This window comes from Achroia grisella, unplaced genomic scaffold (assembly GCF_030625045.1).
Source record: "Achroia grisella isolate CSIRO2021 unplaced genomic scaffold, CSIRO_AGI_Agris_v1 utg327, whole genome shotgun sequence".
NCBI lineage: Eukaryota > Metazoa > Arthropoda > Insecta > Lepidoptera > Pyralidae > Achroia > Achroia grisella.
The window spans coordinates 2846983-2865485 of NW_026712799.1; positions in this window are offsets into that span (position 1 = coordinate 2846983).

The following is an 18503-nucleotide window of genomic DNA, read 5'->3' on the forward strand; positions in this document are numbered from 1 at the left end:
AAAAAATATTATATATATTATCTTTACTAATATTATAAATGCAAAAGTAACTCTGTCTTTCTGTGTTGCGCTCACCACATAACTACATAAAATTTGGTACACATATAGTCTAGACTCTGATAAAGAGCATAGGTTGCTTTTGAATGCGAAAAAAGGGTTGTAAGGGGTTGAAAGAGGAGATGAAATATTGTATGTAAGTTGGAAACATCGAACTTATTTTTTAGGCTTTTGATTAAATATAAATATAGACAACATTCAAGGTTTCTAATAATTTTTGCCTTAAAGGGGTCAAATAAGATAGGTGATGAAAGTTTGTATGGAATTTCTCATTCTAGAAGCTAAGAACGATGAAACTTTTTTGTTTATTTGGTCAAGGTCACTATACCCCGCGGAGGATGTCGCGGACACAGTTAGTATACATATATATATATACATAACAAGGCATACGTAAGTATCTTCGTAGCAGTATATATGCACAGCTTGAAAGATAAAACGTTTTATATATTATAATTTTCAGAGAAAATCCAAATCACTTAATAATATATACAATTGTAATCTAATTATGAATCCTTATTTGCTATAGAATAATTACTTTACCTTATTACTTTCATAACTGCTAAATATAATATAATAAGATTATGACCGTCATTTCAAAATAAAGTAAAAATTAATGCTTTTATAATGACAAACATTCTTGATCCTGACATTGTTAATTGACAGATATGAGCGAGATAAATGTTTATATTATATATGAACGGGATATAAACTTTAAGTAGGATATTATATATATGAGTAGGTGTACGTTCGTATATAGTTACTTGTGATTTGCATAACTTTACAAAATGCTTTTAACCTTTCAGAAACTTAATCCAGCCATAAACACCTACGACTACTTAACGTCTATATACCTCCTCGTAATATTACTTTGGGTAAAGTCTACTATAATATGTACTGTTTATTAAACATATATTTACACATACTCGTATATATATAAAGGTAAAGTGTAATTTATATTCACCAAATTTTGATCTAACTGTTTGACAAAACCACTTTACTAGTGGTAGTACTGGTCAAGGGTACGATTCCTCGCACGGTATAAGCATTTCTATATATTAATATTATTGTTTGAATCGGTCTGGATGTTTTCTTTTCTTTCATAATAGACAAATAGACGTGTATTTACAAATATATATAACAGTTGTGTGTGAATTGTACTGAGTTATTATTATTATTATAATTGTAGTGACCCATTAAAGTCCAACTATGCTGTTCAATATTACAACAAAAAATTCTATTAATATATTAATCAGTACTCAGAAAGATTCAGTACAAGATTTTTACAGATTGGAGATTTTTACTCACATTTCTCAGATTAACATGAAAAATTATTTAATTTACCGGTAACTACTGTCTGTACCAAGAACAACTAAGCTATGAATTATCATTGCGTCCTCAGATTTAGTTAAAAAATCCTCCTAAAACCATGGAGGAGTCTGGAAGAGCACAAAGCTCAGAATTTATCGTACACCGCCGCATGCCACAAACACGTATCCCAAGATATAGAATTGGCTGGACGTGACATCTGTGTTTTAATACAGAAACAAGGAAAACATGCATAAATTTGTTTTTGGAACATATTAGGGTAGGTACCTAATAATAGATACATATACAGAATGACGCTAAATTAGTTTCCTCTTATAACTTCGTTAATGAAAACTTCCTTAACAATGTGGCAATCATGGCACCACTATGCTAATTCCGAAGAGAAACATATAAGTTGCTACGATACTTGTATTTATCTGGGGGTACCTGTAAAATTTCTGTAGCATTATTTGTGGTTAATATTTGAAGCAACGGGTGTGGAACTGGCATTGTATTTATTTGTTTATTTCCAAAAATATTAGTACAGTATGTGACATTAGAATAATGTTCAAGAAAGAATAACACTTCTAAAATATTAATATGATTCAAATATTTTTAAATCAAATTATTTATTAATGTATCCTACATTAATAAATAATTTTAGTTATTTCTTATTCAAATATTTTTCCTAACGTTAGCGTATACATATTCAATTAAGAAAATCTATCAAGAAGCTCAACAAAGTGATGAAGAACTTTTCAGTGAAGAATAAGCACGTCAGGCGTTGTTTCGCCACAATGTTCGCCATTAACAATGTTTCTGATTACTCCATCTGGGATAAGTCGTGAGATTATTTATTTATTTGCTTTGAATAGGCTAACATTATTTTTAGAAATAATAACTTATTTCATAAATACTTATATTTTGAGCACGCAAATTTAAAATAATGTTAATATTGAATTGCCATATTTAACAAATATCATAAATAATGAATATAAATAGTCAATATAATATATATGTTCAAAATTGGGTCATATAATTAATATTATATGTAATAACAACAATTTATGATCGCAAAATATTTAAATTAAAATTCAAGTTAATTATAAAAAGTCGTATCTAGTGTACATATTTCTCTGTCCATCCGTTCGTTGTCCACATAAACAATGTGCACAAAACGAGTAACTTTCCCTTTGTGGCTTATGTGGAATGCTTTTTGAGATAATGTACCGACCGCAGGTGTAGGAAAGCCGACGCGAGCAACCGCAGTATGAGGCCTGTTAAATTGTTTGAAATGATGACATGGGAATTAAAGCTTATAGAAGTCTAAATGTTACTGTATTCTTATAGTAAAACAATACAAAATATACGTTATTCAACGTCGTTAGATATTTTATGAGATAGTCTTCGTGGTGAAAAACCTCTAGACGTTTTTCACACCGCCTTACTTACAAAATACAAACGTATTAATAAAAAATAAAATATATTTATTTTTATAAATACAAAAGTATTTCTGTAAATTATCTAATTAATATCCTTAACACGAGCTCTGCTTATATTGGATTTTTTTTTATGAATGATAATGAAATGTCCCACTCGCCAGCGCTAACAGTTTAAGCTGGCTAACGTTGCGTTAGCGGATCACTAGTGGAGGATGATAATAACAAATATACATGAGATCAGATCAATTAGCCCATCGTTACAAAATCTCCAGGAATTTATCATGATGGTTTCCAGAGGAACCGCGGGGATGTCAACCTGATATGGTATATTACGAGCAATGGGGTCACACAACAGTCTACATTACAAACAACCCCCTTTACATCAATGCCATAAATCGACTTATATTGGGACTAGATACAGAATATATCGTACAAGGTATGTTTACGACTGTAATACCAGGTATGGTAGTCAGAGCCGTTGTCTCAGAAGCTAACTGTCTATCTGGGTCGCAACAGTTTGAGATCACAACGTTTCACATGCTTACACTTCTGGTAGGAATCGTATACAGTAAGCGTTCCTAAATTCGTTACAACAAAACAAAAATTATTTTTGTTAAAAATAATATAGATATAAGCATTTTTCAAAAGTATTTTTTCCGTCACCATATTCAACTGTTCTTTTTACCGAAAAGTTTCTATATTTTCTAAGGCAAAATACATTTCAAAGAGTGTCATAAAATTTTGATGGGAATACTTAAAAACATCGTCATATGCGTCCAACGGAGTCTTAACACGTGTCTTTTGTTGTACCCTAAGTTTTATTTTTATTATTAAATAACGTATCTGTATACTTGTAACAACTATAATCTAAAAAAATATATATTAGTCGAAGTTTTAGTATACAGATAACCAAGCCCTTAATTTTGAATTTTTGCATATAACTCTACTGTGAATCTCTACATTATTCTGCTGTTACTCTCTTACAGTTTGAGTTTTATATGTGTATTTTTATTAAACATACTTAATTGTGAATTAATCGGACCATCGAGGTCGTCATAAATAGATACTCTTTGTCTCAAATATGTTATAGACATGAAAATGTATATAAAGTTCAGAGAGCACTTTCCATTTCAGTCGGAATTACAAAACGAGAGGTGTAAAAGCGTATGCGCAGGAATTATTCGCATAACTGCGTCCGCGCCGGCATGGCGGCAGCGGGACCATGGTTGCTCTTGTAATCCCTTAAAGTGCTCAAAGTGAGAAAATAAGGGTTAAGTTTTAAAAGCTCTTCGTTGCAAATGGAGTGTAGGACAAGTGAAGAGATTATCATACAAAATTTTAAGTTTTGATGGATTATTCTTAAAAATATAATTTATTAACTTTTTTATTGTTTCACGCATGTAATTCAATATGAAATATAAAATATTACTAAACACTTGCAAATATATTTGTAAATTATGTCAATATTGGTAGACCTTTTTTAGGAAATAGGACTTTAGGACACCTTTTTTTATATATAGACTACCTATATATGCTACATGTAGGTAAACTACCTGTGTAGATTGATTTATTAAAAAATATATAAACAATAAGATATTTGATCTTATTGTTTATATTTTTTTTATTAAAAAGTCCATTTGAGCAGGAAAGTTTTTGTGACAATGAATGATATGCTATATGTTTAACTTATTATAAGCCTTCGTATTTCTATATATCAGTTATCTTTAAAAACTTTTCATATTTTTGTATTAATATTTGTGTGTATAATTAAAATTATAGAGTACAAACATACTCACCTATTGCATTTACATGAATAGTAAGCAATAACTCTCTTTTCTCTTATCACTTAGACCATAAACAAAGAGCGTACATACGACAATCGGATCGGGCTTTAAATAAATAATGAGGGAACCCTCACAACCGGTGCTGGGATACTTTGCTTTTAACTTTTTTAATAACGGCCTGCCCAGATGTGTACCTACATGTGTACGTTTACTTACACGCCTCCTTCAAATATTTTAACACGATACATGCCGTTTTCTGACGCATATCATATTTTATGCATATACCTGTAGTACGAAACCAAATTCCATATTCAAATGTTTTTTTTTCTTTATTTGTGTTTATTTTAACAATATAGGTTTTCTATAATAGTGCTTGAAAATGTTGTTTTGCCATATAAATTAATATCGCTATTAAAAAAAGGGCTTCATCTAAAAATTTTAAGTTGTATGTATTATTGGATGTTGTATTTTTAATGCTAAATCATAATAAAATAAAAGTATGTTTAGGGATGGGTCACCATCCACACCACCATACATATTTATAAATACATACATAATAAACATAGATACCACTCAGACCGATGAATCATATGAAAACGTGTTTGTTTGTGTGTGTATGTATCGAATCGAACCCGCAAACATCAGAATTTAAGCAGTGTGCTAAACCGCTAGACCACCATATATAGTCGTCAATTATAATATTCCAATTTATTACATATCAATTTCTCATTTTAATTTTCTTCAATAATTGATGGAAAAATTTTGCTGTGACAAAGTTACGGTTTTATATTATTTATATATCGATTCAAAACTTTGAAGCAGGCTATTGTGAATTAATAATCATATTTACACTGTACTTCTGTAAATTTAAATTGAAATGGTAATTTAAAGTAACGGTATATCCGAAAGTATAATATATAATAATATATTTATTGGAAAAGATTTGTTCTAATTACTACATTGTTAACTACTAATATAATTTCTCAAATTAATATCATAAATGCTAATAAGAGTATGCTAGTCATTCTGTTGTTATTTTCTTTTACCCCTTAACAAATATAACTGGCATGTATGTATCACTTGGTTTCATATAATATACAATATAGACATCCGTGCAATAATTTTCATTATTTGAAAGCGGAGATTGATCATATAAAATTAAAACTGGTACTAAAGAATTAAATTTGCTGTTTTATAGTTATAAAGTCGAAAAGGACGAAAAAAGCAGACACTCAGTTAGGTTTTTGCGTTTATAATATTAGTATTCATAACATAATATAACATAATATTTAATAGGTCAATCTTTTTTAAAATAACAGTAAATGTAAACAAAGAAAAAAACAATTATAACATAATTCTAGTCTAGATTAGACACTTCACCGTAAAATACATCCATAGTTATTAAAATACTCAATAAATACCAATAACAATATGTTGTATTGTAGAGTAATTAAAATAAATATCACTTATTGCTTGTGTCACTATTAGCGTGGTAAAATATCACGGAATGCCACAGCTATTCCAATATCTAACAGTTTCATTATTAACGAACGCCTCCCACTAAATTACCACACGTCAGACACATATTCAAGGAATATCGTCGCAATTTCTTGAATATTAAAATTCCTTATAAGTGTATAAGAAAACTGTGGAGTAGGTATATTTTTTTATAAATATTTTTTAACTATTTATCTTCGCACCAATTCCTGATGCGGTAGGTAGAGAAAATTCACTCTGGTTTCCTGTCAAAATCGTCGTTAGCCTTTCGCATAATATATATTAAGTAGAACTAACTTTGTTTGTTCCTAACAAAGTTTCACAACCAGAATGTGAAACTTTGTTAGTTTATATTTCTATACAGAGTTAAAATAAAAAATCGTACATTCATTTAGACATTATAGCTGGTTATGATTATTTCTTATTAATATTTATTCCCCTACCGTACTGTATATAAATACATATATAAATATTGGAATTATGTACTTTGCAAACAGTGAAATATTCTCAAATAGAAAAATGCTTCCGAGTTTACTTTCCTCATACCAAAATTAGCTCTCTCTCATTAGAATATTGGTATACATATTTCTAAGGATACCAATAAAATTAAACCAAGTAAACTAATAAATTTTAAACATTTTAGCCATGAGTAAAGTAAAAGTAATATACCAGAGTTATAAATTTCTAATGTAAGCAAAGGTATACATTACATCCAACCAATGTCTATTAAAGCTAATAACTCTATTGATTTGCTATCGTTTCCGCAAATGACTGACATGAAAGAGCCATCCTCTTTCATGTCAGTCATTTGCAGAAACGTAGACAATTGCATACCTAGTGCATACATAATATAGTCTGTGGTATAAAGAATTTTGAGTAATGGCGCCGCCACCGCCACGCCCCTTTGCATTTTGTAATAGCTGAAGAATATATAAGTAGGTACCTAGATTGCATATCTTCGAAAGAATTATGAGTAATTTCCTTTTATTATTTTTCCAAGACACTTTTTTAGTGCATTTGTACGTGTCTATAAATTGTTTAGTAACTGTTATATACTAGCTGTTACCCGCAATTTCGTCTATATATTTCTTGATAAATATGTGGTTATTTTTTGAGAAAATAGTCTACGTTCGTCTTAATAATACAGTCTATTTTCATATCGAATATTATTAATATCTATTCTGCCGTTTAGTTGTTAAATGTTACAAGTACAAATAGACACAATTCTACTATTATAATATACTGGTATAAATGTAAAGCTTGTACTAAGCAACTGAAAAGACTCAATTACAAATATGTATATATAAGATTAACATAATATTTTTGTATATTTTCAAACACACATCTACTTAAATAGGACACCATAAACAGATGACGTGAACACAAATGTGCCGGAATTGAACTAGCGACCGTCGCAACGTAAGCCAATATTGTTGAGGAACTTTCCTAATCAAAAATATAAAACAATTCTATTTATGTCACCTTACTGTCTCTACTGCTACCATTAAAATATGAATCTTATTATAAATTGTCTTACAACATATTTCTACAACAAATATGCTACTACACTTAAACTGATCTTCCAAGTTTGGCTGGGAATCGAACCTGCCCTTAAAATGTCTACTGTGTTACGGAAGTCAGATTATTTATTAATTTAACACTGAATGCTCCGATGTCCGAGGTACGACTACGTTTAGACTTGTTCTGAATCAGTGGTTATGTAGAATATTCGTAGAAGTCTGTAGACATCTCGTAGCATCGTAGACGATGCTACAATAGAACGTAGAGCTACGTAATTTATGAATTGTTAACAAAATAATGACAGTTTATTATAAAGTTCGTATTTATTTTAATTTTAAAGTATTCTGCTTCTCATAAAAACATTTACAAGTTTAATTTAAATGAGAAAAGTAAGTATACATATATACACTAGTAAGTTGTACAATATATTTAAAATTATTCAATTATAAATTATTCAAGATTACTGTTGCGGGTTAATAATACGATGTTGTTGGTGGAGACGATGTACATTACAGATGATAATAAACTAACAATATTTACATAGAAATAATGATCTTATATACTAAATAACTATAGGAAAATGTAAGGTGGGGTGACACAGTTTAGACACGGCAGTGTCACAGACACTTAGTAGACAATATTGAATTTGTCTTACTAGCCATTATTAAATGCAGTTATTATTTTGATGTATCTAGGTAACTGTGTCCCATAATTACTAAAAGAGACAATTTACAGTATATATGATAATAATAATAATAGATAGAAATATGGATATTATAAAATATCCCTAAAAAAATTATAATGTTTTCATCTAGACTGCAAGTTTTCTTTTAAGTGATATAGAAAAATATGCTAATATTTAATACTGAACTAATTATGTGCTATAAATAAATTTATTACTAGTACAGAATGTTACGTTATTCAAACAAGTTTGAGCTGTGAATCATACTTTACTATTTCATACAACAGTTACACCTTGGAGTATTTATTATTTATGCACCTACATATTATTTCATAATATCATTCACACAATAATATCAAACCTGATAACAGAAGTTTTCATTTTCAAGGTCCTCATATTGGATTATTGTTATCATTTAAGTCACTTTTAATTTATAATTATAGTCACTGTCTTTTTATATGGAATGGATAAAGAAATATTTTTTATTTAAAATAGAATACAAATATTTATCCTAAATGAGAATCTAAATGGCTAACCAGATCATAATCAAATTTGATAGATTATATAATAGATCATATCCTAAATTAAAGTATTCTATATTTTTTATTGTTACTATACGAAATACCTAGAGCAAAGCAACTATTATTAGTAAACAATGAAAAAGATCCAAATCTCTCGGCGGAGTTAACTCGGAGTTTCTATAGGTAGACGAATTTGACAGCATCTATTTCCATCACATATCATCTACAGCTGCCTGTAGGCAACTGCAGATGATATGTGAAACGAATTATATATATCTCAATAGATTTCCACTTATATTACTATTATATTTTGTGTTAAAAATATAACTACACCCTACGAAAGTCTACTCCATTGAAGACAAAATTAGATAGGATAACCTTATATTATGCGGAGAGTGGATTATCAGTACTGGGGTCTGTTAGCCCTATTGCTAGTAATGTACCCCTTCAGTTTGACCTCCATGCAGTCCCTAGTGAGTTAACCATTAGGGGCTAAATTATCCAGGGTCTGATTAAGTAATGCAGTTGCAATCGAAATTGATTTGAAAATTTTACGATTTTGTATCAATAAAACTCAAAATTTAAATCATTTTTTCACGTAGGACCTATCGTTCTCTTGTGTAAGTTATATTTAACAGTAACAATATTTAACAATTCTAATTATATCCTTTATTGATTTCTCACCAGCATATAGGTATGTGCAGTGCAGTAAGCTGCAGTTCTATCGGCATACATAAAAAATACGGTAGTAAACACTATTAAATAAATATGGGATAGTAACGAATTTTGATGGTCATTAATGGGGCCATTAATTATATTAAGTTTTTTTAATGTAATCGGCATGACTATCAAGCTAACGGTCCACCTGATTGTAAGTGATAACCGTCGCCTACATACATGAACAGAATAACAGACATCATGTTATCATGTGATACCCGCGATATCACTCATGCGTTACCATTTCAGAGGGCTAAAATATAATGCCTCTTATCTAGTAATTTCATTGCCTAACCTGCAATAAAATAATAATATGTTAGAAAGCACGCGGCTAGACGGATGAAGTAGATAAGACTGAGGTACCCACGCAGACGCCTTTTTGCAGTATATTTCGGGTAACCTATATGTATAAATACAGTAATAATAAATTATAGAAATATAAATAATCTTTAATTTCTGTAAATTGAAATAAACTCAATATAAGCACTTTTAAATAGTTATATTTTTATTCGGAACGCAGTCTCATCACAAGAAGAAAAAGCAAGAAACTTTCGTGTTGCTCTTATAAATAGACATTCTTCAGAATTTCATGTGAATAAACGAGGATATAGCCATAGAAAAAGAGATTGACTTCTATTCTACTTCTTCTTCTAACTTTACGTTTACTATAGCAAAACACAGTGACAGAAGTTGATATAAAAACAATAGACAAGACGAACAATTCTATTTATATATCAATAAAGGAATATATAACTACCAGTGATTCATATTGTAGATCTAACAACACAATTTGTATTGAGAATTCTGAACTCAGATTAAACGGCATACCTACAGACAGTCCGGAGCCCCATGCTCAGTCGAGTGTAAGAAACGTAAAATATGACTGCATGCAACATTTAACTAGATAATATATGCATTAATGTGTAATTTACTAGTCGGGCATTATAATCTATTATATAATAAATAATTCAAAATGATGTCTTAGGACTTTAGTTAACAAATGACAATACCGATAAACTACGGATATGAATAATATATAATTACACACACATAATTAACAAATCATCATAATACACATCAACAACACATAAAAATCATCATAAATATACACAATTAAAATATCATCCAAGTAGATTTACAATTAGCTAAGATATCAGGGATATATATGCATAAAAAATAGCGGGAATTTAAAGTTTTTGTTTTGTATGATATTATTTATTTTTTACTAGCGTCTTCCGAACACAGTTGCATTTTTGAGATAAAAGACAAACTAAGTTTCTTCCTCATAATATAATCAAAGTCAAATTTTATTAACATCCCTTCTGACGTTTGTTTGTAAAAAAGTAAGAAAAAGGCAAATATGCATTTAGCATATAAAGATTTTCTATTTATTACGGTTTTACTGCTGTTTGACATTGTTTTTATATATATGTTAAAAATATATATCTTATAAACATATGGCATAATAAAAACTTATAAATTCAGATTTTCATAATAATGTATAAGCCCGTCCTTTTTAGAGTTCGGTAAAGGAAAAATGTCACCGAACATTCAAATTCCGTACCAAAATAATATTAAGTTTTTGTTCAAATATATTGAGCGGACTTTCCCAAACAAAAGGACACCTTGTAAACATAAAAAAAATGCAAAATGGTTACGGACAGCTATCAATTTCGGTGAACACAGGGTCGTATTATTTATGTCCAGTGTGGGGCTATTATTCACACTTCAACACCAGTCCGCTCCTTTGTTCGCTCAATTGTTTACCGTGAAGATACATGGCGGCGAAATCGAAGGTGCGACGCGTTAAATCATAAGAGTTTTTCTTTCATTTTAATATACATTTTCAGGGTGCAATAGATGTAGGTTTTCAAATCGGTATTTGTTTATATATATGTATTTTATATGAGTTTATTTATTTCGATATTAGTTGTAAATGTAAATAAAAATGTTATATTCTTTGCCATGAAACTAAATTCTCGAATTATTTTTCAGTTGATGAAAACTATACCAAGAATGTTTGATTGTAAGAAGTATATAATGTATAATGTGCAGTTTAGTATTATTATATACTATAGTAGCAGGCCCCGATTTCTTGTGGGTCTTCGAATATCACTGTTATGTATAGAATGCATGTACCTACTACACATGTACTTCTTGAATAATTATATCTATTACTGAAAACTGCATTAAAATATGTTGCGTAATTTAAAAGACGTAAGCATACACATAAATAGGGGCGGCAACTTTGTTTTTATTCAATGTAAAGATGAAATATGCTCTACTTAAAGTCGTATTAGTACAAATATCAGTATGAAATAATCTATTGGATGAAATATTATACTTTTACATATTATAACTTTTATTCCTGAAAATACTCTGTATTAGGTTGTTGCACAGATAACATATTACATAGTTGTAGTATCTATCTGTCTATCAAATTTAATATTGACATATTCATAATTAAATATTACTATATTTTTATTTCTCCAATAGACATATTATTTTTAGGAAATTGTATCGTAAACAAGAAGTGTTGAACACCGTTATGACAGCGTAATTTATTTCATCTCGTACCCACAATTTGCATAATATTTATTAATGACAACCGAACAAAAGGCTTCGCAGAAGAATGTAGGAGTGGAGACATCAGCAAATCTTCTAGTATTTGCTAAGCAAGGAGGGATTACAGCCCCCAGCCCTCGCCACTCGGCACTGCTGCCAAATATTGACATTTCGCCGTTTTAATGCCGACGTCAAACAATCCACAATTTCTGATACTCCATGTAATGTAGTTGATTTTGACACTGATATAATTTTAACATTTATTGTTTTCTAGCAACCCTCCATACTTTGCATGGAATAAGAAGTAAAATAGAAATAAATCTTGCAGTAAAATAAAGTATATTTTAAGTTGGACCTGTCTACACATGCATGTACAAAAATACGGAAATTCTAAAAACTGTTGATTTGGTTCCTCTTGCGTTATTAAAACCCCGCATATTATTCAATATCTATCTATAATATAAAAATAACGGCCTGTTATCATTTTATTATATGTATAAATAAAAAAATACTGCCAGTCATATTTGTAAAAATATTATTACGTTTTATAGTTTACTAATGCTTAAACAAGGTTATTTAATATTAAACAACAATCTTTAGAAGCCGATAAAATTTTTAAAAATTAGTATAAATGTTGGTGATCACACGCTATGCGGTAAATCGGGAATTATTAAAAATGTTTATATTTTCATTAGGTAAACATTTTTAATATGTCTTAAAGACTGAGTGTCATAAAACAAATCTTACTAACCAGCGAATTTTGATTTTTGTTATTTTAAATATGTTAGACATATACATATACTAATGAATACTATATTTTTTTAAGATTGAAAGTGATTAAAATTGAAATAGTAATAACATAAAAAAAAGTACTACATATGTATGCACTTAGGACGACCTTTTGCCCTACATCATATACATATATACATAAATAAATATCTTTTTGTTTAATATGATCGGATTTTTTTAATATGAATCAAAATCAGTAACAATGATAGGAGTACCTCCAGTTTGATAGGAACGATAGCGCACACCGCAAATAAGAGGGAGCTCTTTGTTCAAACCCCACCATTTGCAATACAGCCTTTTTACTTTTTACTTATTGCGTACATCTTAATGCTTCACACAATGGGTGTTAATACTATGGTCTTGTTTTTCTCGCGTACTCAGATTGGTATAGTAGGAATGAGGGTGTGTTTTTTTTAATAGAACAATAGGCACTATTCTTCTATTGAATTCTATATTTAAAAGGACATATAATAATATACATTACTCATTTTTAAATATAGAACTCAGTAATTAGTAATATACTCATTGTTTGTTATCGCAATTAGCCATATAATGTATTTTAAAAATATTTTTTTTAAAATGAAAATAGAACGGCACGCCAGATCCTTGCGTGATATTCTATTTTCAAATTCGTATTGTTTTGTTTCTTTTTATGAATTTATACATTTCGCGTCGTCAATTTATATATTTAGTGTATAAAAGGATTCTATTACATTCTTAGTTTATTAATATATTAAAAATACAGCAATATTCCTCCATCAAACACTTATAATGAACCTAATTAAAGCAAAACTATTTAAAACAAAAATGTCTTACGGGTACGTAATCTTGTACCCAGATATTGTATGAAATAAATATTTAATATATATCAATATCTACATTGTCATAGTGATGCTACTCAGACGAAATAAACACAATAACATAGGCATAGGTACATAGATAAGCAAATGTTCCCAGAAAATTAGAAACTTTTCCTGCATCAACGCAACTCGTAAACTCAATAGTGATACACTTCAAAAGGAGCGTTTCGATTCGCATTTATTTATGCAGACTCCATAAAACGTCCCCCAGGGGAGTAGGGTGACCAAACGCAATGTATTCGTGTAGGACATTTCGACTATTTGTTAGAACGATCGGATGCATCGTATACGCTGTAACTTATCCGTAATTTCTGATATGAAACTAACAAGATTTGACTCTGCTTCAACCGAGGAGAAAGACTCTGTGGGTTGCTTTTTACTTTCCCATACAACTGGTCCATCTAACAGCTTCATATAAATATCTGTATATAAATATATAGGTACTCATCTGTGAACCAGTATAATGACACACGATTTCATTTTATCCTAGAAAAAATAGTGGAGGAGATAATCGATGTACAATTTGTTCCAACGGAATAAAGTGTGGGCAGATATGCTTGCATGCAACTCTAGGTGTACTCTAAATTCGAAGTCAGAGGTGCACGTTAGTACAATAATATTGCAACTGGTGCAGAACCTATATAATTATCTAATTATAATATAATTTACATGTAATAATAATAATAACCCAAGACAGTTCTCATAGTGGCACTAAGTTTTAAACTTAACAAAAATTGTACACTGTAATAAACAACTAGTAGAAACACTTAATTAAAAAACATATGTTTATCTTTTTAAAAAAAAATAGAAATAGAAAATGAGACCAAAAACAATCTAAAATGGCGCCATTGGAATTAAGGTGGTAGACCATCGAGACAAAATACAGTTAGACATATATACATAGGCATACAAAAAATACAGTTATTTTTTATATTATTTCAGCTTCATGTATCTTCTTTACAAACATTCTGATATTTTTAAAACATAGTATTACAAAATTGAACAAGTTATTTTCTATAGTTCATACTCACATAAATAAATATTTGAAATTAACTTTAAATCTATCACCATTGAAGTGGTGACACTAGCGTAGCCGGCAACAATTATGCAAAATTCGCCCTTCAGTGTACTGTAATTAGAAGCGATTATCCCCCAAATTTAATTCCGAAGTTTTTGATTAGATTGGTCGATATTACATGCAAATGTGCCGGCCGATTCTATACTTTTTTGGTCAAACTTTCTTCTTTGATTAAATATTGTGTCTTTTTTACATCTAGTAAGAGAAATGACTGCACAGAGCCTTTAATATAGTAAATGATGTGAATTACAGTAGTATAATATACATCATATTGGAACTTATTGGTTATTAAATTTATATCTGGCCATATAAAATACATAGAAACTAGAGTTCATATTTATTAATTATACACTACCTTTCTAACCATATCAATACATCGATATAAATTCTTCTCTTCTATTATTCGTGAATTTTGCTGTTGACATATTGTAAACCTTTTACTTTTATCAATATTACTTTTGTGTTTCACTCGAATTATTAACACTGCGTATTAAACCCAATACAATGTAGACTTTATAAAAAATTGTATATTTCCTTGGTTGCAAAGCTAAGTGTATATTTATATTAAACTAGTGGCAGCTCGCGACTATATCTGAGAGGTATTTTTATAAATTTGCAGTAGTTTTTATGTAAAATTCCTATTTTACATAAAAACTTAATATCAGGAGCACAGGATATTCCAAATATAATCAAAACATTACATACCTACATAAACTATATAGATAGATATTCTTACCTATTTTTTAATTATTACCTTCGTATATATACGTCACAAATCTTATTAAAATCATAAACGCTAAAGTTTATAAATATCAAGGGGGTGAAACCGTGGTACAGCTACTACATAAAAACGTAAACAATAATTAGATAATGACTCAATAATAAACTTGAGAGCGTGAAATTACTCCAGAGATTATGACATCATCGGCCCTACCCTGACTCCAAATGCACGAGCGTAATTATACCGCTTTGAAGAACCCCTCGCCATGAACCGTACTAAAGGTACATTGAAAATGAATAGAAAAAAAACGTTTGATAGAATTTCAAACATCTGAGCCCCAATACATTCTTTTGGAATTAATTTTAATGTAATTTCTCAATAGTAGATATTTATATTTCATTCCTTCATTTAAATGTTATAATATTCTTCTGTAGAGGTATTCATCTTTTATAAGTCCGTTGCCTTTTATTTCCATTTGCTTAATTTAGGAAAAACCTTATAAAAATACTGTTCATTTACGTTGAAATACATTTGGCATTCGTAATATGGCATTTTGCCCAGAATATTCGGTAAATGTTGGCATATTTGCATGCGTCAATCACATTAAATGATTTCTAGTACACTGTATGATATATACAGTATATGATACTGCCGTAGCCCTTTCGGCTACGGCGACCCCTTCAAGAACTCCCACGAGTTTCATATACCCTTATGTGACTAACATATTCTAGCTTATTTACAAAATTTCGCGCACAGTTTGGGTACATCAGGATATTATTGTTATAAACGTTATTTATAGCCGCTGGTGGACAGGCTTTTATTGCTTCGCGTCTCGCATCTAGCTGAAGACAACGAAGAGACTCATAATTTTGTACTGTAGTTTTAACTAAAGCTCTCCAGTCAGGCCGATATATAATCATCTGCCAATCTCGCTCTTGAGAGAGATTGCCAGATTAAAGAATTAAAGATATTACAAAAAATATTTAAACCAAAACAAAGTTATAACAACAACATGTTAAACGTAAACAACTATATATAGATAAGATAATATTACATCATCTGTGACCCCGACTTCGTCTGCACAAATTTCATCCCATGTTTCACCCTTTTCAGATAATTATTTGTAATAAAATACAGCCTATGTATGTCTTAATTATATAAAAGTTCAATAAGATCTGTTTTGATGTTTAGTTTTAATAAAGTTAACAGATAGACAGACTCATTTTCTATTCAGATTAGTACGTAAGCATGAATGGAGTTACTATCCATTCATAAGTGGCTCATATAAATATATAAATACAACGTTTTTCAACACCCTCCATTCGACCCCCTATCCCATTCAAATAGGTATCGAAATTACTATGGTCTGAGCCGAGGCACCCTAATATTGCTCTTAGACTAAAGTCGTATGTGGCAATACAATTTTAGTCTGACGCCACCACTCGAACAGGCGCAAGGCAGGAGCTGCTCTTCAGGCGCTCCATAAATCTTTCCGCAGGTTTGGAGTGGCTTCCGCCCACACCCCCATAACTGTGGTGAAACTGTAATGGCCATCTGCAAACAACAGCATTAGAATAGAAATGCCTTATCATAAACATCTAGTGTACATTAACAAATGTTTAGATAACTGAAAATAAACCACTAACGCGTATTGAACTTTAGTCCCGCGTGCTAGTAAACCATTTTTTTATATAAATGGCATACATGCTTATGGTCCATCTGATGGTAAGTGGTAACCGTCGCCTATGTATAGTAGCAGCACCACCATGACACCCTTCATGGGTTGCCATTGTGAAAAAAACAGTTACGCCTCCGAATCCTGTATTTTTTAAATAGAATTCTCTTAATTACTCAACAACAATGTAGATTTTTTCATAAAATCATAGTGCATACGATATACGAATATACCAAGTTATTTGAGTCTTATGAAACAATTCAGTACCAAAACAGAAGGAACGTCGTAAAAAGCAATTACCTGAAACAGTAAGTCGAACAGCCCAATAAAGCCATAAAATTATAAATCCCGGCACGACATGAATATGTGACTTCGCGTGACGATCACAATCTTCTTCTGTTTACAAACTATACAATCTTTCTATGTACCTATATATAATTGACACATAAATGTTTCCAATTTTAATAAAGAAAGGGTTATATTTATCTGTGAGCAGTAGATGTGTTGCATATGAAATTTGTAAGAAACAACGACTAAAAATGGTACACTATTATATATTTTTGACGGTCTCTTTAGTCTAGCATCTCGATTTCTGGCACGACGCAAATATATGTATGATTGTTTGTATCGATCTGGATGTTTTCTATGTATAATATGTATTTATGAAAAAAAATCTATGTATTTGTATCAGTTATCTAGTACCCATAACACAAGCTTTAGCTAGCTTAATTTGGGTCTAGGTGGCTCTGTGTGAATTGTCATGAGTCATCATTTGTAATATTTATTTGTTTTTGTTGCATGGTCTTTAGGTATTATCGTTTCCTATGGTACAGTTAGCTCTACCAGTATTATACTATTAGTTTTTTTTTCGAATATAGGAATATATCTGATCTGGATCATAGAACACTTACATCCTCTGAGATTTTATAATGCTATTCATACGTGTTCAGATAAAAAGCATTAAAAAATACTAGAGATTGTATTTATTTATTATTAAAAGTACATACATAGAAACATATAACACATTAAAAAAGAAGAAGGTACAGAAGGTCTTCTCGCTAACGCAATCTCTTCCAGGCAACCTTAGGAAAGAGACAACCGTATTAAAAATCTTCTTAGTTTTAAAAATTAGTTGAGAATACAAATAATTTGTTAGAAGACAGGAACAAACCAAAAATTCTAAATAGAACGACTCCGTTGTATAATCATGCAATCTCAAACAACAGGTTGCTTTGTTAGTCCGAAATTATACCGCTGTTCACGTTTATTTACGACTGAAAGACTCAATT